A 27,775-nucleotide genomic window follows, 5' to 3' on the forward strand; every position below is an offset into this window, starting at 1 on the left:
CTACAAAATTATCACCCCATTGGGTGCAGGCTCTTATGTTGGAGAGGATTTTACAAACAATATTTCGGACAATATGACCACGATCTCCTCACATGATGTCAGTCTTACACATTCACTGCCGAGGGGGGTAGTAGTCACTATCAGTACTTGGGATGGGGGGTGGAGTAGATAATGTAGAGACTTTACACCTGAGCGGAGTCTGACAGGAATGACATAGTCTCAGCCACTGTGATTGGTTACCTCAGAAGGAGATGAGCAAGGGCCAATAAGAGCGCAAAACCCTTGAGTTTCTAACCTATGGATCTTGAGTAGTTTCTGTGGTATTTTGTTTGCGCTGGCGAGTTTCGTGTGGTGTTTAAGGCTAGTTTAAGTTGGCGATATTTCTCGGGCTGAATCACCCTTCTGCATTTTTGTTGGTCAGAGTAGAGGGTGTGGTCGGACTGCATGGACCCTTAGAAGAAAGGGGAATAGATGACGCACAATGTACTTTATAGGCGAGACAAGTCGGACAGGTTATGTTATGTTGAATTGCAGAGCGCACAAACCTCCCATGAGGGTATCCACATGCTTGCTTGAGCAGACGTGTAGACCCCGCACGGATACTTGAATAGCCGAATCTTCAGCTTCTGGCTGAACTCAAGAGGCGAGAGGAGGCTCTGATGTGCTGTGAGAGTTCATTCGAAGTTTTCAACGTGATGTATGAGAACCAGAGTAGTCTCCATTTAATTACTTTAATATTAAATTTTTTTGTACAATAGTAGTTGTTTCAGTTTCCAGGATTTTTTGAAGATCATGTTATTCACAATGTCTTTTTTTTTTTTTTTGTGTGTGACATGCATAGACCTGTTTCACTGCCCGCTCGGCTTGCTGAACACAGGGCAGTGGTTGTTTTTAAGGTGTTTGTAGGCATGGCAATGTAGAAGAATGTGTCTCTCTACTTTTTTCCATCTCCCATTACTGGCAATTTCTAGTGTCTGGATTTGTGGTCTGATCGGAGTCTCTCGTTCTAGTTTGTGGTCACTCAGTCTGTATTTAATGCTTTTCACCACAGAGGTAAACAGCACAATTATAGTTTCATTTAAGCATTACTGCTTGTTGTGTTGCCTTAGACGTGTAGTGCAGTACATTGCGTAATGCTTTCTTTGCGTCTGCTCCATCCGCTTGGGAAGTCCTTCCTTCTGGTATTTTCGTCTGTGGTTTTTCAGATAGTGGGTAGAAGGACCAAAACATACTTTTGTGGGAGGAGCTTTATGGCAGTGATGGATTTTGTTGATAGCATGGAAGAGATGTAGATGTTTTTCTGGCATGAGATATGGTACATGATTACTGTCATTCATGGAAGGTTGAAATAAGTGATGAAGGAAATGGCCTTACAGATGGTCCTAGCTTGACACTACACATGGCGGTCATTTTACTTCACAGACATTGGGACAGGGTGATGAGCAAAGAATTGTCTCAACGATGGATCCCAGGCAGAGCTATTTGCTCCAGTGTGTATTGTAGGCGTGTTTATTATATGTAACGCCCACATGGTGCCTTATGACTGCCAGATAGAGCTGAGGGGTGTTGGGAACATACAAGAATCCAACCACCCTCTCTCCCAATAGAGGAATTCAGAAACTCCATATATCAACAGCAGTGGTGTGCCGCAAAATTATGTGCCCTTCCCTCCCGCAGAAAGTGACGAGGGGCCCCCAAGTCTCCCATATGTTAGAAATATTCATTGGTCTTGGGCTGAATGGAAGTCCCCTTAAGATATGGAGGGCCCCTAGAAAGAGTATTGGCCCCTGAGCTCCTGCTGTATTACGCCCCTGATTCGCAGTATGCAGAGGTTTTCTCGTGAAAGGATTGTGTAGGGCTGTGAGAGCAGGGTATATATCATGTTCTACTCAAGAAAGGTACGAAGATTTTTGGCGCCCCTGGCAAAACTCAATTTGCGGTTCCCATCTCGTGCTACGAGCAAAAGGGGGGCCATGTTTGCAGCTTCCTGCTGCAATATGGTCCTTCTTGCAGCCGTAGGACACCTGCTACCATACCTCGTCTTTTGGGTGCACTGGTAGATGCTTCCAATCCTCTGCTTCATGTATGACAGCAATGACCGCGCCAGTCCTACCACCTGTCAGTTAGCCCACCTGTTGAAGAACCTGGCCTTACTTGGTGTTCAGCTTTGCTCTTTGTGAATCAGAGGCTGTACTTGGGCCCTTGTGTACATATACTGAATTTCCACACTTAACATCTAGGTCTCGCCTATTGTGCTCACCCAAGGAGAAGACAAAGCCACTTAGATTGCTTTTAGTTGTGTGGCCGGGATCTTGCACCAGATGATAGGCTCATGGGGATGGTACCATTCTGGCTGAGGTGGTTAGACCACGGGAGCCTTTAGACTGACGTCCCTGAGACACTGCTTTAAAGCCTCCAGGACCCGTCTTCTGCAGATTTAGGGCTGCGCCGTCTCATTTAATCTCTGCCTTCCTCTCCAAACCAAGGGTCTCTGAGCAGAGACAATGCAAGTGGGATTCTTTAACAAGATGAATTATAAATGTGTTGCTTAGAGTTGTGACACCTATTGTTTTGCAGCACCTCTCTCCTGCAGACAGGACTTCCCCCTTGATTTGTGTGGAGCACAGCCTTTTGGGCTTAGTGTTAGCCAAGATCTCTTGATTTTAATTTCATTATATGTATAGCACTTAAAAGGGCTCTCAGACAGACCTCTTCATTCATTGGTCTGTTATTGTCATTCACAGTTTCTCTCTCCCCCCCCACCGGCCCATTGCCGTGTAAAGTATGGGTACGAGTCGGCCCACTTCAGCCATTGTCTAACTTCACTGTTACTGACTGCAGTCTATTGGCTGACAAGGGGCGTACAGACGAGTCACTTCAAGTTCCAGAAATTGCTATGGTGATGGGTGCTTTCTGAAACCATAAAATATTATTCCTTTTTGACATGTTTTTATTATATGACGAGACCCAGAAGTCTTCCCAACAGTAAAACCTTTCAAAACCTATGACAAAAGCAAAACAAGCATTGGCAAAGCTAAAAGCTTGTAGTTAAAACCACAACTATTGCATTTACCAGTGCGGGTTCAAAAAGTGATAACCAGCGCTTCTGCTGAGGTTTTTTGTCACGGCCATTCAGCAGCATTGTATGTCGCATCAATTAACAGACATCTTTCCCAAGCCTGGCAATCCCAGAGTGCCCCAGACGTCCTATCAGTGCATCCTTCCCCAAGTAGTGGTACCCACTGGCTTTCTCAATTTGAAAGGAAACTCGATGTAAGAGCGGAGTCAGAGTCCTGAGGCTTTTGTTGTTTGCTAGTACGTGAATGTGTTTTATTGCCAGAAAGGTTTGGGGAGTGCAAATACGTCCGCATTTATGTAACATAAACGATGTAAAACAATAAAACAATACATTACCACTTCAAGCGTCCGTTTCTGGAACACTGTGTGACACTGCCCCAGCTCTCTTGCATCCTTAGGGGAAGTTTCCTGGGCTGGTGAAACCTAAGTCCTGACCCGCCTTCCCTATCATCCCCAGGAGCTAGGTGACTCATGCCACCATAGTCTCTGCCGGAATGTGAGCTCGGCTTCCACACAGACCCCAGGCCACAATCTGGGAGAAACATGACATGATGCCGGCATTAATTACTGGTATTAATAGCGCGTCCCTCAAAAGTGAATACACAAAGTATCTCTCCAAAGTTGCTCGTTGCAGCCACAGTGTTCTGGTCACCAAGATAATTTTTCCACAACACACCTCACCGGAGTCACTTAACAGGAGGGCATGATGGGTGAAAGTGTGTTGCTTGTTCTCCCTGAGCAGCAAACTGAGGCCTGGCAGCCTTTGAACAGGTATTTCTACCCTTTCCGTTAGTGGATGTGACAAGAGCTTGCAATTTGCCAGTGACTTCCCGCTACAGTGACCTTGAAGTGATTGCTGAGAGATGAGATGGGGCTGGAACTTGTCTATCCTACACTTGCGGCAGGGTTGCCATGTGTGCCTGTTACAATGGACAGCGGGATTACTTTTGGCTATTGTTTGGTATCCTTTTTCCTACTCTCTTGCAGTTTTGGGGATTCTTTTTTTTTCTTAAAAAAACGCTGCTTTTGGGGTTTCTTTTCATGCCTAGCGCCAACCATCTACTGTGCGTGACAGCAACTGCCCACACTTGACCAGCAACTAAGAATGAGGTTTTAAAGAATCTTGTAGACTCTTCTGCCGAGCTCAGGAGAATTGTAGGAACCTCCCCGTCGAAGCAGTTTATTCTGAAATTGATTTGTTGTGCCTAGCTCAAATGGATCAACGTTACTAAACAAACTTGCATTTTTCCTCGTAGTTAAAAGCAGTGCAGATACTTTTCGAAGGTTAACTTGTCAGATTTCTACTGCTGATGCTGCCTTCTGGTATTAAACTGATGCTACTTAGGGGGAAAGCATTGATACCATGGTGTTACTATACCCATGTGAGGGACTTTAGAAGAGCTTTTGGCCATCATGAAAAAATCGCAACATAATTTCAATGTAAATGAAAAACAGTGAACATACGTATCTTTCTTTACCACGGAAATGTTTTGCAAATATATGTTACACGAAAGTTACTGCTGGCAAAACCGTAGTTATTTGAAGAGTGCTGTCCAGGTACAGAAAAATCATAACTTTAAGTGGGATGACTTCAGTCTTAGATTATAGCTTAATTAAGACACTTGTATTATACATGTAGAGAACAGTGGTCGAAGGGGGGGGGGGGGGGCGTATCTGAGGGGCACAACGTGCCTATAATTTTTTTATTTTTGAGAAAAACAGTTCCCCCTACTTTTTGTTAAGACAACCGTCCCATGGACGAATCGTTTTTACTGTTGAAATGCTTCAGCTGAAGTGTAAGGCAGGGAGTCTCCTGTGCTGTGAAACCGAGGGAGGGCAGACCGCTAAAGAAGCCTTCTTGCCAGGGTGCATACTTCCCCGAAAGAAATGTAAACATACGCAACTGGTCAATCTGTAAATGTAAAGGGTGTTTGGAAGCCGGTATTGACTTTAATTTATGTAATCCGTTGAAGCTTCCTGGTGACACATTTATCCTTTTTGAGAGGAATTGTAAGCTGTGAAGTATGTGCTTATAAAAGACAGCTATAAAAAAAATGTGCACTACATACAGTCTGGGTAGTAATAAAATCTATATTTTGGAAGCCCTTTTTTATTTATCTTAATACTGTTTGCAAATTTTGTAGCAGCCTATCCTATACTGTGGGTAATGCAAGTTTAAAATAATGACTTGCATGTTTATAGTGCTTTCTGTCACAGACTGGGGCTTTGTAGCACTAAATATACACAAGTCACTATTCTGCACTGCATCAACCAGGATTAAATTGTGTGGTTCTCTGGTTCAGTGCATTAACTAATAGAGGTTTCATAATACACAATAGTGCATTTCCCACTGATTAACATAACTTGAGTTTAATTTTCATTTAAGCTGTGCATTAATTTATATGTAATTACCTGAAGGTGACAAACAATAAAAGGAGCACAACTCTCGCGTACCCCACCCCAATTGCACACAGTATTACAGTTCCCACAATTCATTTTAATGCACTCAGACCACTGGTGTAAAATAAATAACCTGCAGGGCTATTTTTGATGGAAAGAGTTCCTTTTAGAGGCACATAGTGTGGGCACACATAACATCAAACCCGAAGACCAGTTCTAAAACAATTGAGTTGTACAGAAATACAGGAAGTGCATCTATGTGGGTAGGCATGTTTTCTACTAGTGCTACAAAGTATGTTTTGCATAAAATATTTTTCTCTGGAAGTTAGAAGAGAAAGTGTTATTAAATTGGTACTTCATGCGAGTCAAATCGATATTGGATTTTGAATACGATTTTCAATACGATATTATGAATGTATACCTTTTGTGTTTTGCACAGCCATTGCTTCCCATTTGTATCCAGGAACGTTAGAAGAACAAACAGCAATACTGCCACAGATTGTGTTGCATAATGTACCTCGGCTTGCTCCTTAATGTGGTCCTCCCATTTTGCATAATACAGATGACCCTAGTTATTAGGTCGAGCCTGGGCAGTGCGTGCGCTGCTCTGCGAGGCATGCTGTATTAGAGTATGAACTTGAAGCTCCGCACACACTCTGCTCATATTTTTCATTGTCTCGTGTCTTTGTTCTTTGTAAATGCTGGCTTCTGATTTGTTAATAGGCTTGTTAATCCCTCCAAAGTACCGCCTTATCTTCATTTGTAACCTCCCATGAGGACTGGCCCTTTTACTGCTGTTGTTAATGTACAGTCTTATATTGTTGTACAGTCTTATATAGCGATCGACTTACCCTGGAGCATCTCGGCGCTTGCCTTGGGAACCCGTCCTGGCTTTTTCCCTGTGAGATAACCCGTACTGGGCATCCCCAGGGTGAAAGCCAGGCATCCCGCCGCGGGGGGCCGTTGTGGAGATTAAGCAAGCTAAAGCCCAGAGTTGCAGAGTGTGAACCCATGATTCGAGTGGGCACCGAAGCGAGAATTATCGAGTCCGTGGACATTTGGGCTCAAGACCCTGCCGCGTCAGGAATTGAACCCTGGTCCCGGGTCTGACCTCTGCTTCTGGGTCTGCCTCCTCTAACCAGTGAGCCACACAGTATATCGTATTTAGTCTGTAAGCACTATTTTCTTTAATGGGTTTCTCGTACTGCAGGCACAGCAGGCACAGCATGCTTTCCTGCATCATTCAGCGCGCCATGCCTGCTTTCACTTTCCAAGCAGCCCGGGACAATGGAGGCCGCTTCTTTGAAATGAAATAAGTCTCGCATTTACAAGAGTCTGAGCTATTGGCATTAGAAATGACAATATCTTTTACGTGATAATTATCAGAACAGATAAATAAAAGGCATAGTCATTTACAATGCCAATAGCTTAAACTCTCGCAAATGCGAGACCTAGTGCATTGCTGATGTTTGTTTTTGGAGTAGGTGCAGCTGTGGGTATGGGATGCTGTCGTCATTGAGGTGTTACATCATCAAGTTGATTGCAGTGCCCATTTGGAGCAACATAAGCTGCTGCATGGCTGCCTTATCCTGGTGCCTTGTAAGAGGGTTCAGCTTATGCCAGTCCTTTCACCAGTTACTAGGTCTTTACAAAGAGACACGGATGTAAATGGTGCAGGCCACTTAGCAGTAGGAAATAGAACTATTTTGTACTTCCAGTCCAGGCTCAGAACCAGTTTTCCAGCCCTGGGTTTTGGATCTGCCAAGAATATGCTGGTGAGGCCATTAAAAGTGCTGAGTGGTGACCTCACAGGTTATGGTCTAAAGTAAATCCCCGGCAGCCTCCTTTATCTCTGGCCTTCCCACAAGGTGTGTTTGTTTGTCAACGTGTGTCAACAGCGGGCGAGGAACTGGCAGCAGCCCAAGAACAGCAGATAGTCCGGGTGTGCTGGAGCAGGGGCCGGGCTGTGGAGCTATGCTGGGACCATGTGGCAGTCCATGTCCAATTAAGGATTTTGAGGGCCGGGGCAAGAAACATTGTGGGGGCCCCTGTTTGGAACAACTTTGAATGTTATTACCCATTTAATTCAAATCCAATGATGCCAAACAGTATTGAATTTTACACTAAGGGTTGAGATCCAGAGATGCACGCAAGCGAGGTTGAAAGAATGTTCATTTTCCACTTCAGGAGGGCCCGTGAGGGCCTGGGCAATTGCCCACTCTGCCCTTGCCTTAAAACATCTCTGAGGGCGGTGGTCTTTGCTGGGCACCTGAGGCATGAGTTGTGCTCGGACCCTAGGTTGAGGGTTGTGCATGGACTGTAGGGCGGTGTATACCATGAGGCGGGGTTGTGCTGGGATGGTGGGTAGATGTTGTGCCGGGGCTGTTAGGTGGAAATTGTGCAGGGACCCTGGGGTGAAGGTTGTGCTGGGACCGTAGGACGAGGGTTGAGCTGGGGCTCTGGGACTGGGTCTGTGCTCGAGGTCGGGGCGGGGTCTGTGCTTGCACGTAACCATGCTGTGGGTTGTACCGCGATATGAGCTTGGGATCTCAGAGGACATGAGCCGCGCTTGAGCCTGAGCTGTGGGTCGAGCCTGTACACGAACCGAATGTGGTTGGACATGAGCCCGGGCAGCACGGGATAGCCGAAGGCTTTGGAAGACCAGATATGCTCTGCTGGCTAAATTGCTGACTTTGGCACCTAAAGCTTTGGCGTCTAATCTAATCTTTGACACCTAACAAAATACGATTCTAGGTAAATAATCTCACATTCTTTTGCTGGAAACTATAAATATTTGTAATGCAGATAATGTGTAGTGTAAGACCGGACATCAGTGTTTCAGACTACCCTTAACCTCACAACCGTCCTACCCTAGTTTCTATTATCTGGTCTTAACTTTACACCATAAACCGTAGTGTACCAGGTGCTGCTGTTATAAAGGTGACCCCTGGAAAGTTCTACTGGTTTGTGGAATTACGCTAGGCTGTATAAAAATTTTAAAAAATTAAACTCGAACTAAAATATTTTTATTAAAAATTCTGGGCTGTGCTGGAACATGAGTTCAGCTGAGTTTGGACTTGAGCCAGGCTCTGCTAAAGAACTAAACTGTGCATGGAGGTGTTCTCGACTATGCACTGTTGGAACTCATAGTGGGCCAGTTGTGGAGACTTATAAGCAGCACCTCGGTCTGAGCACACACCATTCGTATCTGGTTCACTGGAGATGACTACTCGTTCCATAGCTGAGCCCCTGGAAAGACCTTCTTATCCATTGCCGGTCCCCTTGAAGTGCTTGGTCTTTCCATGGCTTGAGCTCCCTCTGTAGCTGGGCTCATTGCACGGCTGGGCTCCTGGAGAGCCTGGATGACTTTATTGCTGCCTCACTCTACGACGGGCCCCAGTAGATGTTTGGTTAAATAAGTGGCTGGACCCCTGGTGATGCTGGCTCACTCCATTGCTGGGACCCTAATTATCCTAACTCATTCTGTTGCTCAGGATTCTTTGCCATTCTTGCTCATTCCATGGCTTGGCCCCTGTAAATGCAGGTTAATTCCATTTATTGGCCCTGGCGATGCCAGCACATTTCATAGCTTGGCCCATGGAGATGTCTGCTCATTCCATAGTTTCTTCCTTGACAGTGCTAACGCTGTGTCCCTGGAGATGCTGGCTCCTTTCAAAGCTTGCCCGGGAGATGCCGACTCATGCCATAGTTTGGTCCCCGGATATTAGGCTTGTTTCATAGTTTGACCCTGTAGAGTTTGCCCTTCCTTGGTTTTCCCCTAGAGATGCCGGCTCATCTCAAACCCTGGCCCGTAGAGATGGTGGGTCATTTCCTAACTCCGCCCTTGAAGATATGGCCTCATCCTTTTCCTGGTCCCTAGATGTTGAAATGCTGGTTTGTTCAGCGGCTACGATTCGTCCATGCAGCTCATTCCGAATCCCCAGGAAGACATGGCACAGCAGAGGTTTGGGTAGATTCCACCTGGTGAGGGGCCCAGTGGTCCTGTTCCATATTTGTGATCCAGTAACAGATTCTCCTGCGTCCATGTTTGTAGGACTGCGTGTTTTCACTATTGACTCTGTGGTGGAGTGAAGGCTTTGTGTGGACGAGTAATGCTCGATAATGAGCTGGAAATTGCGTGGGCGTGCAGGTGTGGAGACATTTGTGTACAGTAGTTAAAGTTTTGTATTGATTCGTCTCTGACGCAATGCAGTTTAAACGAGCTTCTTGGAGCTCGTGGTTTAAGACTGAGTCTGACTGTCTGCAGCGGATTGATAGGTTTATTAGCAAGTGCACGGTACAGAGCATTACTCTGATACCAGGGCCTTGGTTTGTTCATCTGATCACGCTGACCTTTGTTTGTTCTTCTAGAAGGTCTGATGCCTTTTAATGAGCCTGTGCAGATGCGCCTACATTGGTAACTTGGGTGATCTGTGCTTCCTTTGTTGGCTGTGCATTGAAGTTGATGACCAGGTTTAGAATTGGGATGGCTTTGTCTGTGAGTAGTGTTTGCTCTTGGCTGGCTTGGTAGGGTCCTTTGTATGTGCACACTAGTTGTAGATGCATCCACACACGTGATGACTGGTTAGTGCCAGGGGAGGCTGCTCCTCATGGAGAGAGTGCAGGAGGCATGTAGACTCCCAGAGAGAGGGTACCACTGGAGCTCTAGGCGCTAGGCGTCTGAGGAGGACGGTACAATGAGGACCTCACTACAGCCAGCTGGGAGGAATATACAACGCTGGAGTACTTTATTTGGACTGAGTATTCAAGGGAAGCGAAAGGTAAATCCAGGGAGTGCAAACGCAATGTACCCTTGGCTTCTTAATGACGCTTGCTAGTCATGCCTTTGTTGTGCAGGAATCACAATTATAAATACATATCTTATTTATGTACAAAAAATCAATAAGGGGTTTAAGATAATCAATTTGCTTATTAAAAAAAGATAAGATTACTCATAGCTTGAGTGTTTTTTTCCCTTGCCCGTCTCTCTGATTATACTAATGTCGTTTCGAAAGACAATTTACAAAGTTTTATTGATTTTTTTTTTAGCAATAAAATAACATTTGGTTGCTGTACGCAGTCTGTTTGAAAAACATGTGCAATATTGACTGCTTATTAAAACTGCCAAACTACATAAAAAAAACAGATTTGATAACTTTGCTCCCCTGGGAAATAATTTATTTCTCTGAATGAGTAGTCCTGAAAGTTACCCGAACTGGGTACATGATTTCACTCACTGTGCAAAAAAGTTATTCTTCTGGGCCTTTGCAGCTTCACTCTGGCTTCCTGCTGAGGGGCATAAGGTCATAGGTCATGAAGGCCTTTGGGAGACCTTCGGGAAGACCATGCAGTTGGTGCGGTACCCTCCGGGGTCAGGTTCCTGATGGCAAGGACTTCCATTACTGTAACAGGTGGGAGTCACTGGAAATACCCCTGCCCACTGTCCCCAACACAACACTATGCACAGCTTTAAGTTCAGTCTTAGCGTGGGAGATTGTGGGCAGTGGTGGGAGAACCCTCTAGACATTCAGACCCACCTAACAGGAGGCTCTTTAACCCTTGACAAACACATTGACTTAGAAGGTGGGGAAGCCCAAGACGCACGATTGGACAAATGTATTGCCCGTGCTGATTGGCCTGCCTCGCCTAGAGCCTACCCACCTGCAGGCTGAATCGTAAATTCAAGTGCATTATGCTAGAAGGGGCATCTGGAGAGACAAGTGTTTTACAAATTGAGATTCTCCTATTGTTTTTGCCAAGCCAGATGCTTTGTGCATCGCAAGTAGAAACAGATCTTGTCACATACAGGTAGATGCATCAAGCATTTTTGCAAGCGCAAACGATGCGAATCGCAAAATTCGGCCGTTTGCGCCCGCAAAAATGGCATTTGAGATGCATCAAGGGTTCATTCACTCGCAATTTAAGAATTCGCAAATAATTGCGAGTTCTCAAATTGCGATTGCATTTAAGGAATCGCAATTTGCGATTCCTTAAATGCAATACATGAACCATTCCTAGATTGCGAATTCGCAATCTGGGGCCGCTATTTACCGCGAAGTCAAACTACGTGGTAAATAGCCAAAACTTTAGAAATATGCACTTTAGTGCATTTTTCTAAGTTGTATGTTACACACACACATGTCCTTGGGACATGTGTGTGCGCAACACCAGTGAAGATTACCATTTCAGGGGTGCAACAGGGTGTCCCCTTGAAATTGCGGCACATTTGCGATTAGCTAATTGCTAATCGCAAATAAGGAATGACTCCCCATTAATTCCGGAATGAATGGGAAAGCTATTCCTTATTTGCGATTAGCAATTAGCTAATCGCAAATTGGGAATCAGTAGGAATCGCAAATAATATTGCGATTCCTACATGCATCCCGTTTTGCGAGTCTTTAATAGCGAATCCTTAAAATTCGCTATTAAGGACTCGCAAAACATAACTTTGATGAATCTGGGGGAATGATCCCTTGATTCCATGATCATCAGGGGCCGTGACTTCATCTACTGGGTCTTGAAATGAAGACTGCCTTGGAATGTTAAAGAATCTTTGCCATAAGCCACCTACCCAGACATAAACACACACTGGGAACAAATTCAACATGGTAAAACCTGAGACCCATTACACATCCAGCAGCTTTACGAGAGGCCAGGTCTTGGTTCATGATCTGACCTATTTAATACAAGTAAGTTGGAACTTCCACTCTCTTGAGCACTTTGCCTATGGATCGACCTTCAAGGACGTTTAAAAGCAGGCATTGATCTATTCATAGCTGGGCGTGCAGCATGCCTGCAATCCTAGATCCAGGCCAGTAATCTTTCTGGGCTTCAAAGATGAACAATTCCTGGGGCAGGACTCAGTCTATGGATAGATTCCCATAAACAAGCCTGTAATTCACCCAGTCAGTCTGACTACTTCTCTGAGGATGATTGCAAAGAATTTGGCATCATCAAAGCAGGCAGGGGATCTTGTAGGATGCAAAGCCTGTGCTCCCTGCTTCACGGCTGCGAGTCGATCGTGCCCCTGTCTCGCAGTACCGTCTCAGTCCTCATCATTCGCTGACACCGGATTGATTGCCTGTGCTCCAGGGGCTCTGGTTTTCAGTTTTAGGAATGGTGTTGGGGTGCGGCTGGAAGCCTGTGTGTGTGTGTTTATGGACTGGGTGGGGTCTTGGAATGAATTGCTACGTGGGGAGAGGGGCCAAGGCCTGGATGGAATGTTCAAAGAGCGGGAGGAGGGAGGATAAACTGCAGAGCAGGGCGTGGGTCAGGATAACCGCTGTTACGCCTCACAAATGCCAACATCTGCCTGCAGCTGTGGGGGTCACGGAGTGGACAGAGGCTAGGGACGGGTGGAGGGTTCAGCAGGGAAGAAAGATAGCGGGGGGGGGGGGGCATAGCTTTGTAGTGTTTCTGGAGAGATGCAGTGTGTCTGCAGAGCGCGGCCATAGTACATTCCTGCAGAGCAAAGTCTGAAGTTTTCGAAGAATAATCTTCTCTTCTTAATCTCGTTTTTTTCGGGCCCCCTCCCCCAACATTCAGACTCTTACTTTAATGAATTCAAGACGCAGGAAATCCCCAAATCCACTCGCTGGCGCTCACGTTTCTATTGTGCTTTTTTAAGGGGGCCGAGGGGCGTCTGTTTCTGGTTCTCATAGAAATGGGGGTTTGTTGCTTCTGGCTGCGGACCAGGCATGTGAGTGAGCACGAGGCTTCTTGCCAGCGCGCCGGAGATGCACCTTAACCCTGCCATGCGTGTAAACGTCGCTGCGTCAGGTACCGAGAACTCCGACAGCTCTGCCGTGGGCTTCTATCCTGACCCGCCGCACCCTTAGTATTGCCCAGGGGCGCCATAGCCCTGGCAGTGTGCCTCAATTCTGATTCCAGGGAAGCCACGCCCTCTGCTATTTCAGTACCGGGCGCGCGCAGCTCTGTCGGTGCACCTCAATCACAACCTGCAGCATCCTCTGCTATTTCAGTTCCGGAGCGAGCGTAGGTCCGGCAGTGTACCTCAAATCTCACATGCCATGCACACTGCTTTCAGTACACGGGTGCACAGGGCCACCCTCTCCTGTTTTTAGGTCCTGGGTGCGCGCAACTCTGTCAATGTACCTCAGTCCTGAACCGTTGACCCTGTGATGTTATGCAAAATTTCTTTTCCTTATTGTATGTAAAGCGCATAGATACCCACGGGTCTAACTAGCACTATATGCAACTATATAAATAAATGCACCCCAATTCAAGAATTGAAGTTTTGATGGAAAAACTTTTCCTGATGTTTAGCAATGATTTTTCACTGTTTAAGTTTGATATGACATATCAGTCCCTGTACAGCACTGCCTGGCAGTGGGCACTCTTTGTTTAGATGGTAGATGAGAATGCCCGCTGCAATGACCAGCCACTTTAGAAACCGTTTTGATCTGTCTTAGGGTTATAAGTAGGAATGTGATCACCCACGTGAAGCCCCCTAAAGCCAGCAGTCCACAGAGCATTACTGACTAAGGTTAATAAATCTTTTGCCCCAGCTCACTTACTGAGGGAAGATTGGGCTTAGTTTTACCCCCTCCCCCAGAACAAAGATTGCCATGCCGTACCTCTGTCTGGAAGGAAGCGAAGCTTGGCCTGCTGTGGTGGCCCAATGCAGTATCTGTTCTTAGAGGGAAAGAAGCCTACATTGCCGCTCGTCTTCTGCGGTTTGTAGGAAGGTAGGATCTGCTTCCATGGTCACCCCCACTTTTTGCTGGGGTCATTATGTTTTACTGACTAGTCTGACTGGGATCCTGCTAATCCGGACCCCAGTCTTTGCTTCTTCCCTAAATTGGACATGGTGAGTACTTTGGTACACCCTAGATTGGCTACTGGTGTGCCCTTGTAAGTCCGTGGTGTATGGTACTGAGGTAAATCAGGGGTCCCTGTGGGCTGAAGCTTGTATTATACCACCCATGGGAGATCACTCAAATTGAGACTACAGGCCTGCCATGGCTGCCTGTATAAGCGGTTGCTAGCACCACTTACAACAGATATAAGTTTACTTATATCCGAGGTCACTGCACTTAAAACCTACAGGTCACCCCTAAGGCAGATCATTCAATCTTGACCGCAGGGGTGTCCTGCTCATGTAGGTACCCCTACATGAGCAGGACACCCCTACAATTCACAAAGTCCATTCTACCGGGTTGTAAATGATTCAACCATTACGATACGTTGAGTGGCCATGCGTCATTACGCGATGGCTATCTCTACACTGGCTGGGACGAACCCTGTCATGTTTGGTATCAATCATGTTGGAATCAAAGCCCAGGAGGTATGATTCCATGCACTGTAAAGCTCCTCCGGGAGGCCCTCCCGGTACCAGTCTTCTAGATACTGACTGCAAACTATGGCTGCTGCAGACCAGAAATACGATTCTGTCCTCCTGCTGCTGAGCCAAGCTCGAGCAGTTAAAGGCAGGACAATAGGTTTCCTGTCACTGGGAGGTATGACCACCTCCCAGACAGGACTTAGTGTATTGGGATAGGGTGGGGGCACTTGCCAGGGCAACTGGACTGCTTTGAAGGGCACATTTGGTGCCCTCTTTGCATACTCCAGTTGAAACCAGTTCAGGGAGCCCCTGGCTCCCACCCTGGTGTGAAACTGGACAAAGGACATGGGAGTATCCTCCCAACTGTCCAGCCCTTCCTCTGTGAGGGACCTCTGAATTGTCTTAACCCTTTCCCATAGGGTACTTAAGGGCTTACCTGTGGGTGGGTCCCTAGATTTGTTGTGGGACAAGATTCAGATCCGAAATCACTTCAACCCGTCTGGGCACTCTGGACTTGGCTTTGGGAATTGAGTCTGCAACTGGAAGGACTACTGCTGCTCCTGGTCTCATTGTTCTGCCAGTTTTCTGCAACATCTATGCCTGTGCTCCATACAGGTTCTTCACAAGGCCTGTGAACATCCAAGACTCCTGAAGGAATCTCCCTTGAAGTGAAGGAGTCAGTTTCTGCATCTGCAGGCACCGAAATGAAGCTAACCAGTCTGCTGTTCCTCAACTCCTATAGACTCTGAAAGCCTCAGCAACACCCTTGAAGCCTGCACTGTCTTCACAAGTTTATAGCCAGAATCCCTTGTCAGAACCACTGGAGCAGTACCCCTGTGCACCCGGCAACTTGGCAACTTGCCATTGCCAAGGCTTGTTGACTCTCTTCACCAGAGATCTTTGAGCTCCAAGAAGCTCCAGCGTCAAGCATCTCCTAGAGCCAAGATCTTCGACTGCACCGAATACTCTGGACCGTGGGCCTTCATCCTTTGGTGAGCTGCTCGAGGCACTCTTGCGACTCCTATGCCTTCAGCCTGTGGGTCGTCTTTGGCTCCAGTGGGCACCCCTGCTTGACCTACCTGCTCGTGGTGAGTCACTTGGACCTTGCTGGTCCCAACACTTTTTCCAAGACAATGTTGGGTACCGTTGCCAAGGCTTGTTGGTGCTCCTGCCGGACACTGACCCCCTGGCCCTTGACATCCGACGTGGGACAGCTTCTGAATGGCTTCTGGTCTTCCACGGTATTGCGTGGTCCGCACAGCTGCAACTTCAAGGTCACCGTCAATTCTCCTTCATCCCCGACATAGGTGGGCATTTGTTTTCCGTGCCTCCTGGTCACTGAGTGACATAGAATCTGTCCCCTCCGCTTGCAGGTACCTCCCATATTGAAGCCACCTTTAGGCTCCACCGGACTCTTTCACCTTCTTCGCCAGAGCCATCTTCAGTGACATTCTCCATTGTGGTCTAAAGTGGTTTCCGAAGTCACTTTGCATCTATGCACCCGGCTTCCTTGGTGTAGGAATTCTGGTTCTGGTGGTATCCATAGGTGTGGTGACTATCCAACCTTCCATCTTCCATAGAGTTTCTTTAGGGTCTGCTAGAGGGGTATTTCGTCTTTAAACTGCAACCACGACTTAGCCATTGACTTGTATTGAGCACACAGTTGTGTTCCCACTCTGCACACAGCCTCAATGGGGTTCCTGGGTACTTACCTTGGGTTGTTCTTGGGGTCCCCGACTCTTCTACATCTTCTGGCTCCAGTCCCGACTTAAGTTGTGGTTCGCATTCCACTATTTTAGTATATTGCTTTGGTCTCCCCCTGGAGACCACTGTGTATTTGTGCTTCTTATATGTTCTATTATCAAAGTATTGTGTGTATTGTGGGTATATCTCCGGGTAGGAGATATTGTAATGTGTTAGTGAGTGTTTATAATAAATATATATTTTTATTACTACACTGTGTAGTTATTTTCACTTAACCTACAACATAAGATTGAGAGATGGTAAAACAAGCTGCTTTACACTCCTTCTGGACTAAGCCTGGAGGCTGCTCTCCACAGTTAACACTTAGAGAGCTTTCTAAGGTTGTTTAAGACCACTAAAATCACCATAAAGTTGTCACAGTGCTACACTTACATAAGTGAGCATCATATACTAAGCCGTCTATTACAAGGGTTGCCACTTTTTGCAGAGAAAAATACCAGGGTATGTTCATCTTTTAAGATTCTGCAAAGGCACAGACATGATTCTTAAGCAGAACTGTGTATGTCATCGTTGGTATTCATGTTTAGCAGGCCCTGTCTGCCTTTGTTTACTTTACTTATCAGTCAGGGGTCATTAAGGCCGCTGTAGAACACTTTTAAAGTGTTTCTTCTTACATTTACTGTTTAAAGTATGTACTGATAAGGGAGAAAATACCAGCTTGAGCAGATTTTTATAAATGTTTGGAACGGCTGAGACATAGAAACATACATCATGCCGGTATAAAACTGGTCAGGTGGCAACCCTACCTGCTCCCCTCCACCCTGGGCTCCGCACTGCTCCCCCCCCCGCCCTGGGCTCTGCACTGCTCCCCTCTGACCTGGGCTGTACTCGCATCCCCCACGCCCTGGGCTCTGCACTGCTCCCCTCTGACCTGGGCTCTACACTGCTCCCACCCCCCCGACTTCGGCTCTACACCGCTCCCCCTGCCCTGGGCTCCGCACTGCTCCCCTCCGACCTGTGCTGTACACGCTCCTCCCGCCCTGGGCTCTACACTGCTCCCCCCCCTCGACTTCGGCTCTACATCGCTCCCCCCACCCTGGGCTCTGCACTGTTCCCCTCCGCCCTGTGCTCCGCTCTGCTTCCCTCCGCCCTGTGCTCTGCACTGTTCTTCTCCGCCCTGTGCTCTGCACTGCTCCCATCTGACCTGGGCTCTGCACTGCTCCCCACCCCCCGCCCTGGGCTCTGCACTGCTCCCCTCTGCCCTGTGCTCTGCACTGCTCTCCTCCGCTCTGTGCTCTGCACTGCTCCCCTCCGCTCTGTGCTCTGCACTGCCACATTCGCCGGGAATGCCTGGTTTCACCTTGGAGATACCCAGTAGGGACCATCTCACAGGGATAGCCAGGACGGGTTCCCCAGCGGTCTACAGCGCCACGACGCCTCAGGGCAGCAGTGCGCTTTACAAGACACATTACATTACATTACATTACACTGCTCCCCTCCGCCCTGGGCTCTGCCCTGCTCCCCTCCGCCCTGGGCTCTGCCCTGCTCCCCTCCGCCCTGGGCTCTGCCCTGCTCCCCTCCGCCCTGTGCTTCGCTCTGCTCTCCTCCGCCCTGGGCTCTGCACTGCTCCCCTCCGACGTGGACTCTGCACTGCTCCTCTCCACCGTGGGCTCTGCACTGCTCCCCCTACCCTGGGCTCTGCACTGCTCCCCTCCGCCCTGTGCTTCGCTCTGCTCTCCTCCGCCCTGGGCTCTGCACTGCTCCCCTCCGACGTGGACTCTGCACTGCTCCCCTCCGACGTGGACTCTGCACTGCTCCTCTCCACCGTGGGCTCTGCACTGCTCCCCCTACCCTGGGCTCTGCACTGCTCCCCTCCGCCCTGTGCTTCGCTCTGCTCTCCTCCGCCCTGGGCTCTGCACTGCTCCCCTCCGACGTGGACTCTGCACTGCTCCCCTCCGACGTGGACTCTGCACTGCTCCTCTCCACCGTGGGCTCTGCACTGCTCCCCCTACCCTGGGCTCTGCACTGCTCCCCTCCGCCCTGTGCTTCGCTCTGCTCTCCTCCGCCCTGGGCTCTGCACTGCTCCCCTCCGACGTGGACTCTGCACTGCTCCCCTCCGACGTGGACTCTGCACTGCTCCTCTCCACCGTGGGCTCTGCACTGCTCCCCCTACCCTGGGCTCTGCACTGCTCCCCTCCGCCCTGTGCTTCGCTCTGCTCTCCTCCGCCCTGGGCTCTGCACTGCTCCCCTCCGACGTGGACTCTGCACTGCTCCCCTCCGACGTGGACTCTGCACTGCTCCTCTCCACCGTGGGCTCTGCACTGCTCCCCCTACCCTGGGCTCTGCACTGCTCCCCTCCGCCCTGTGCTTCGCTCTGCTCTCCTCCGCCCTGGGCTCTGCACTGCTCCCCTCCGACGTGGACTCTGCACTGCTCCCCTCCGACGTGGACTCTGCACTGCTCCTCTCCACCGTGGGCTCTGCACTGCTCCCCCTACCCTGGGCTCTGCACTGCTCCCCTCCGCCCTGTGCTTCGCTCTGCTCTCCTCCGCCCTGGGCTCTGCACTGCTCCCCTCCGACGTGGACTCTGCACTGCTCCCCTCCGACGTGGACTCTGCACTGCTCCTCTCCACCGTGGGCTCTGCACTGCTCCCCCTACCCTGGGCTCTGCACTGCTCCCCTCCGCCCTGTGCTCTGCACTGCTCCCCTCCATACTCTTGACACTGTGCTGCTTGACCCCTTCTCCTCCGAAGACCCGGTGCTGCTCACTGTGATGTCAGCGAGGGAATATTCCTAGTTGGGGTGTGTGGGGGGGTGGGGGATAGTGAGTAAATGTATTCCAGCCTTTCCCATCCCCAGTTAGCTAGTGGACCATGCTCTGCAAGGCGAACTTGATCCTTTCTTCTCCAGACACCTGTGAAGCAGTGTGATAGCTATTTTGAGGTAGTCACGTGTGGTAAAGTTGAGGCATATGCTGGCTGTGTGAAATGCAACATGTGGAGCCCTGAGTATATGGTGGTGTATTAGTAAAGACCATGCCTAGTGCACTTATCTGGTTCAAGTAGAGGGCTTGTTTTATTGAGGCCCACCTCAAGTTCACTGATGACTAAATTTATTTTGAGCACAAATGACAACACATTTTTTAATATAATCCATACGTTCTTAGATTTTTGTTAAATTGAGGGTGTGCCATTATCTTTGGGTCAAGTGAAAAGAAAAGAGTCTGGCTGAGACCGTTCTAGCAGTAGGATTTTGAACCCATTCCTGAAGAGGAGATTCTTCTTCATTCCATGGAAAAAATAGTTTGAACGTTTGAAGATATTAGCAATGTGGCCTGTGATGTCCTCTGGCTGTTTGTGATGCATTCCATTATAAAATGGATGTAAGTGTCATTGACGTACATTTGTAAATTGACTTGGTATTACTCAAGGAGATATGCCAGAGGACACAGGTAAGTGCTGAAGAGTAAAGAGGGAAATGGTGATCTTTGGGGTATGCTGCATGATGGCAAGCAATGAAGGTAGTTCCACTGAACCCATTCTTCATTCTTATTTTTTGATAATTGTTGGAAAGCCTGGATTAAAGCCAGAGCAGTTCCAAAAATACCTACTTAGTTGTCCAGCCTTTTCAGGAGGATTACAAGATCCACCCAGAGGCGAGGTCAGGTTGATTGTCTTTTTCTTTATATAGGAGGAAAGCATCTCTGTTGCGGGCAGTGGCATATTGCGTGCCTCTCATGCGCCTAAATCGTGACTCGTCATCTTGGAGGAGATGCACAACTAGAAGTTGTTTAAGATGCAAACCCTAGGTGCAGCTACATGGCATGAACATTCAAGAGCCAGCGTCTTGTACTGCAGTCACTATGCCCCCACAAACACGACTAAAGATAATGAGGTGCCATAGCTCTTACTAAGGCCATGTTACTCTCATTGATTATGGACGAGCATACATTTAGGGGGTACCCCCATCAGCAGCGGCCCCGCCTGTGCAGGTAAGGGCGGGGGGATTTCGACAGATGACATCAAATGAATTATTTAAATTTCCCTTGTGGTAGTCTTTTCTTTTGATGAGGATCAACCAGTGACAGCCAGATTATGCTAAATTAAGGTAGGGAGGGTGATGTGTTTTAAAATAAAATCATTCCATATCTCAGGTATGGCAGAATCTCTGACTGTTTTGAGTAATAGATTGCGACCTGTGTTTACAGGCGGCTAAGTCTACTGCAAGACTTCAATTCTCCCGATTTCAGGTGGAGCACAAGCACTGAAACTCCATACCACTGTTAGATCCCTAACATGAGACCAGCTTCTGGTGAGGACATGTGAGGGTCTACTTTAGTACCTATAAACACCCAACAACCTAAAAAATTACCTTCTGATCTTCCTGCTACCCTACCCAGCCAAACTTCTCGAGGAAGCCTTCAACCAGCAGTTCCCTGAATTCCTGGAACAAAACCACCTACTAGACGCCTCTCCGTCAGGATTCCGGCCCAACCACAGCCTTGAGACTGTGCTGATTGGTGCCACAGATGACATCAGAACACTCCTCAATCATGGCCATGATCCTCCTCAATCTGTCCGTGGTGTTCGGCAGTCTTCCACAACATCCTCATCAACAGACTCCACAACGTAGGCATACAGCAAAGACACCCTCAACTGGATTGCCTCCTTCCTCACAGGATGCACACAGATCATCCAACTGCCTCACTTAACCATCTGCACACAAAGAAATAATATGTGAAGTACCACAAGGATCATCCCTCACCCCCCGCCTTTTCAGCATCTACATGACCCCTCCCATCATCAGATCCCACGGACTCAATATAATCGCCTACGCAGATGACACTCAACTGATCCTCTCACTCAGCGAAGACGCCTCCAACACAAAGAACAACTCCTGCAATGCCATGACTAACATAGCTGAATGGATGTGAGACAAGTACCTCCAACTCAACTCCGTCAAAGCCGAAGTACTGATCTTTGGGAAATCACTTCTGCATCGGACCACAGCTTGTAGCCTGCAGAACTCAGACACACACCCAGACAGATCGACCATGCATGCAATCTTGGCATCATTCTCAACAGCCAACTGACCATGACACAACAAGTTAACGCAGTTGACTTTTTCTGCTTCCATACACTTTGTATGCTCTGCAGAATCTTCAGATGGATCCCAACCAATGCCGGACTGGCTACCGGGCATTTTGGTGTGCTGCCGAGCTGGGGGCTAATTTTGTTGATGGGGACCTGCATGTGCTGAACAAAATTTGTTTTGCTTTTTTATTTCAAAGGGCACGCAGGTCACCATCAACAAAATCAGCCCCCACAGCAGAGAAATTAGCCCCCAGCTTTGCAGCACACAAAAACGCCCGGTAGCCAGTCCTGCCCTGATCCCAACCATCACCAGAAAGATTGTCACTCAGGCCCTCATCACCAGCCGCCTCGACTCTGGCAATGCTCTCTACGCTGACGTCTCCACCTGGCTCCTCAGAAGACTCCAGATCATAGAGAACACTGCAGCCAGCCTCATCCTGGAACTCCCCAAATTAACCACATCGTCCCCCACCTGAGAGACCTCCACTGGCTCCCTGTCCAGAAAAGATGCCAGTTTAAGTTCCTCATGCATGCCTACAAAGCCCTCCATGACCTAGGACCTGCCTTCTTCAACAATCGACTGAACTTCCACCAACCTGCTAGACACCTGCGCTCCTCTTCACTTGCCCTCGCACACACCCCCCTGTGGTCGCTCCTTCTCCTACATCGCTGCCAAGACCTGGAACGACTTTCCCCTCCAGCTCTGTACAGCCCTTTCACTGGCAGACTTCAAAAAAAGACTTAAGACCTGGCTCTTCGATGGAGACACAGCACCCAGATACCCCTAGAGTTGATAAATGCTGTTTGATTTATTGATGAAGCAAGCATGGTGCATGCAGGAACCCTATCTTTTCTAACGATGCCCATCGTCCGTTGGTACTGTGGGGAAGCCCCGAGGTCTCCCGCCAAGTTTAGGCTATATTTTACAGGCCACTCATCGTGCAGCCTAAGATAGGTTGCCGTCCAAGGGATGCAAGATCAGAAAGGGCTCTGGACATAAGCGGAAACAGGACTTATATTTGCGTCTTCAGCCACATGCAAATCCAGGGCTGTGACATGTTGTTGGTGGCCATCTTGAGACCTTGTGCCGAGTTAGTTAAAGGAAATGGAGTAAAATACAAAATCACTTCTGGCAAAATGTGTTTCCACAGGAAAATATCCAGGAGCGCTCTCCAGTACAACATGGCAGCCAGTCCCAGGAGTGCGCCATATGCAGATTCCAAGACACCTGGAAATTTTTACTTGAGAGGCTACTCTCTTCTGCAAAACCTTCTCCTACCTGCGTGCCATCCACCGGTCCATCCGTACTTCCAGGCCATTGTCTAGGCACAGCTCACTGCTTCTTTCATTATCTTTAATCCAAACATTGTTATATCACATTCAACTAAAGACCCGTGTGTACTGTGCTAGTGCGTACAGCTATGGACGGTGCTGGAAATGGAAAAATAGAAGTACAGGTATTCTGTACTAGAGTACCTGCGTGTTTCTGAGAAGTGCGGTACTCTCCAATTAAAAGTATTGCATTTCTCTTGAGAAGTGCCGGTACTCTCTCTCTCAAAATAAAGAAGTGAGGTTACTCCGTACCTGACAGCACCGGCCCATTTAAAGCACTGGCTATGGAGGATATAAAAGGACCTGCGCTGCCACACTTTACACATCCCCTCCCCTCTTCACCAATGCGCAATGGTGCAGCGCCCAGAAGAGTCCTTGCTCCCTTCTGGCACTACCCAAGACATCATAGGACCAGGGCTAGCCGCCACTTAGCTGCCCCTAAAGACTTTTATCTAAACGGTGCACTAAAGGGCGAGCGTGTTTTAGGGTATTTTTAGGCCATATGTACAAACACTTTTTCCCATAGACGTAGAATGGCTAAACCCCTGTGCTGTATCTGGCTCCTGGTGTGCTGGGAGTTGAATCCGGCTGCACGCGGGTAGAGGGGCAGGGTGTCGAGGAGTGGGACCTGTAAGCGTCGAGGACGGAGATGGTCGCAGAGTGTAGGGTCCGATATTTTTTATTTCCATTTTCCCTTTACACAGTTTTTTCCTCTGCCTCCGGCGCCCTTTCCTCATTCCGTTCCCTTGTTACCCCAGCCTTCCCATCTTTCCCTTCCGTGGCCCGTCCGTTCTTCACCAGTTTGTTTCTCTGCCTCACCCCTCTCTCCTGGTTCCCCATTCCCTTACCCCGGTTACTTTACTCACACCCTATCTCCATTCCCCATCATCTAGTCGCTCCCTGCATTCTCTCACCTCTCTCTTCAGTCACCCCCTCTCCCTGTCCCCCGCTGTGCCCTCTCCCCCCGCTGTGCCCTCTTTCTCTGCGCGTGGGGGCTCCTGCCTTGCAGGGCTCTGCGCCAGGGCTCCCCGTGGCTGGCAGTACCGGCCTCATCCATCGGCGCATTGCGGGCCGGGTGCAGATGGCACCGCCCCTTCCAAGGCCCAGCCGTGAGTGGCACGGACTGATCCTAGTGATCCATGGGGGGCACACGCTTAAATCTGCTTCCTGTAGGATCTGCCTTAAATAAATCCAGTATGCGCCGTACTGCATTCCGCCCATAATGGCCGTTCTATCGCTTCCATCCATTTTCAATAAGTGTCTCTCGTAGCGCCGCCTGTTTACCTTTAAGCGCTATAGTTGAGCGGGGAGGACACCCGAACAGCTCATAGGGGAGGGGCAGCCCCAGAGCAGTGTCAGGAGGAGATCACCTCCACTTACCATTGGCTCGTACCCAGGAAGAATCAGCCTGGCCCCCGACAGATGTGGTTATGAGAATAAAGGTTTCAGGCCATATTTATTTACAAACAAGATTAAAACGAACACTGCAAAAGGAAATCCCATTATTTGAACACATAACCAGCAGTTTTCCCAATGACTGACTGCTTAGCTGGCCCTTCCAGCCAGTGCTTTAAATGGAAAAAAATAAGTGCAGGTACTCACCAAAAGGAGCAGTGGGCGGAGTTAAGGGAGGAGCTAAGGTGGGACAAGGGGCGGGGTTAGCTTTTTGACTTTGCCATGGTTGTATGCGCAAAATCTGCACGCATTATTAGAATGTCGGATGTATATGTCCATCAGTTATCTCACTAATAACTATATATATGGCACTTCCTGATAAGTGTTTCTTACTACCCAAAGTAGCCTTTTTAGTATCTTTAAAAAAAAGAAAAGATTGAGGAAATAACAGCGAGGTTCTAAACATATGCCTTCTTGTTTGCAGGCAGGTCCTTGCTGCAGGGTCATAACTCACTAAGCTATATTACAAGGATCTTAACTTTTGACCTGCAGGTAACAAAGCTTTATGTAACAAAAACAGTAATGCTTTGATTTGCTCTGCATTCCGTCCATCAATTGTGTGTATTTTGCTCAGTTTGTACAGCACACACTATAGGTGGTATTTATTTATCAAGATAACCATAAAAGAAATGTGGCATCATCAAATGTTAACGATGGAATGTGTGTGCTGTGTGTCCGTGCTTGTGGTTTTCGCAAGTGTTTGAGTGTGCATGCTTGGGCATGAATCTTTGGTGCATGTACATCTGTGCAGTATGCACTCATCTATGTCTGTGCATTATCATTTGTGTGCATGTATCTGTTACTGTGTTGTGTGCGTCACTACTGTGTTTGCCTACGTGCTTGTCTATTTGTGGAGTCTGTCTTTTATTTGTGCAACAGCGACATCGAGCATTTCATGAACATTTGTTTAAAAAAAATAATAATGTAAGTAAAATTGAAGGGTATCCGAAGAGTGTGTTCTTCCAAATGAGCTGTGTTCATTCCTGTTACTCATTCTAAAACAGCAGCCAGAGATCAGTGCCTTCCTCCAACTTGTTTTCTCAACCATGTATACAAACACTTGGCCCTTATCCGATATAAATAAAGACGTTCCTAATTTCAAAAGCCGTGCCTCGTCGTCCCTCTACGTGAGTGTACTCTGGAAAGAGTTACTGTTACTCGTATGAGGCATTATCATAGTTTACAGAAATAACACATTTCACAACAAGATACTGTTTTAGAATGAAGAGGGAAATCAAGTTGTAATGGCAGCTAGTGAAGCACTTGCTTAATAAAAGCGGAAGAACGGTGCCCCCTCCCCCGCCACCCATTTGTTTTTTCAGCACCTCTCAGCCCCACTGTGAAAAGAACAATGGATCCGATAACCACTTTGCAGACCCCCTCCCTCGCCGGCTCTGAAGACTTCCAAAGCAGCTCACGCTGGTTCCTGGTGACAAGCACTCCCGTGTCTGTGATTAACTCCCTGCAGCGCTTGTTAAAGGTGCTGCAGAGGTTTCACTGGAGGGATGACGGAAGCGCTGCCTGGGTTGAAATCAGGTCCCATGAGTACCGGTACTCTCTTCCTTTTAGGAAAAGTGCCGGTACTCCATGGGAGAAAAGGAAAAAGTGCCGGTACTCAGTACCAGTGAGTACCGGCCCATTTAAAGCACTGCTTCCAGCATCAGCGAATAGAATCGGGGCCCCTTCCATTACCTCCTGGGGCCCTGCTGGACCTTTCACAGGGCAAAACCATCTGCTCTCCACTCCCAAGAGAGCCCTCTCCAACCAGTAAACTCAGACCTGAAAAACACCACTTCAGAGCCAACCCTGAGAAGGATCCCCCTCGGGGAGATGTGTCTGGGAAACCGGGTAGGGTGACCAGATTTTGAAAAACAAAAATCAGGACATTTCGCAAAGATAGAACTGCAATTTTATATCCACCGAGGGGTGCACAGAATGACAGTGCCGATTAACACACAAACGCAGTCAAGGAGGTACTAAGGAAATAAAATGCAATTTTTAAGCCCACTATCTTACCCGCTAATTGAATTGCGTTCTGATAAGAGCTGCTTGCTAATCCTGTTTTCAAACACACAAAAAAAGTGCCTTTCCCTGTTTTCTCTGAAAACCGGGACACGAGCCACATGTGCTGAAATCTGCTGACGAAGGATGTCCCTGCAAATCTGGGACGCCTGGGCACCCTAAAACGGCCCACACCTTGATGTTCTGGCTCAAGGCCCTTCTCCCCCCCCCCCCCCCCCCCCACCTCCATCCCCTCTCCACCGCTCCAAGGTCGGACTGGTCTATATGGCAATCAGACAGTGCCCAGTGAGCTGGCCTGACCAATCAGTGTGTGAGCTGTGTTTTTCTTTGCTGTTTGTGGACCTGTTTTATGGCAGGTGGGCCAGTTTTTACTGTTGGTGTCCCTGATAATAAAACAAACATTGCCTGCAGCAAACACAATTGCATGCACTCTCGTACCTTGCAAAATACCCATACCGAGGGTCTTTTACAAATTCAAAAGTGACCCAATGCGCTAATGTTGGCTACTTTTTTGGACAATTGATTCACTAACTGGGGCCACTTTTATTTGCTGTCAGGGCCTATTTTTTTGTCCCAGTCCGACCATGAACCTCTCCAAGGCAGTGCTGTGGAGTACCTGTGAATGGCTACTTGACAGTCCCTGGAGCCCCAGTCCCAACCCCTTGATTACCCAAGTACCACTCCCCTTGCGTGGGGTACATATTTGAGCCTAATCCAGAATTCTTCCGCTTTTTTGACTGTCTGATGCTAAGGTGCCTACTGTCTTGTGACCAACCTTGCCTGAGCTTATCACCTGACCATCTCCGCCCCTCCCCCCGCCTCCAGCAGAACCCACCTTGCTGCACAGCAAACGCCAGCAGCGAGCCCGCAAGCATCTCATTGAAAATATTGGAAAGAGGTGGGCTGCACCCCACCCATCTCTGTGAAAATATTGGAAAAGACTTAGAGGGTGCAGGTCCGGAAGTCAGCCGCAGGGGGGGCCAGACATTGGAATAGAAGGCACTGCCCCGTGCCCCCATCCCTTCCAGCTTAAATACTGGCCGCCCTGCTGGAACCCTGCAGCTGTCCCCTGCTGCACCCAACCATCAATCACGACGGGAGCAGGGTCTCGCGGGCTTCACCAAGCACACCAGGGCTCGCGTTGTCATTTAAAACTAAACGTCAATGGCATTTCCTTCCCCCTCCCCTGTTGGGCCCGCACCTTTCCCGGGGGTCTCCCATGGGGTCCCCGTTGGTCACATTGGCACCTGCTGTTCATGCTTGAGGTGAGAGGAATAGGGTTGGTGTGCCCGCCCATGCTGAGCAAGGCAGGGGCGCAATTCCCCGCAGAGCCAAGATTTATCAAGGGGACACGGCTGTAGTGGAATAGAGCCAGCACTTCAGCAGCGCG

General features: G+C 48.5%; 1 protein-coding gene across 6 annotated transcripts in view; it reads left to right on the forward strand.

Annotated features, from left to right (window-relative positions):
- The window catches only part of PLEKHA6 (pleckstrin homology domain containing A6), a 778,700-nt gene that overhangs the window by 587,358 nt on the left and 163,567 nt on the right, over window positions 1-27,775 (forward strand). The window lies entirely within an intron of this gene.

The sequence above is a fragment of the Lissotriton vulgaris genome, chromosome 5 (assembly GCF_964263255.1).
Source record: "Lissotriton vulgaris chromosome 5, aLisVul1.2, whole genome shotgun sequence".
Taxonomy (NCBI): domain Eukaryota; kingdom Metazoa; phylum Chordata; class Amphibia; order Caudata; family Salamandridae; genus Lissotriton; species Lissotriton vulgaris.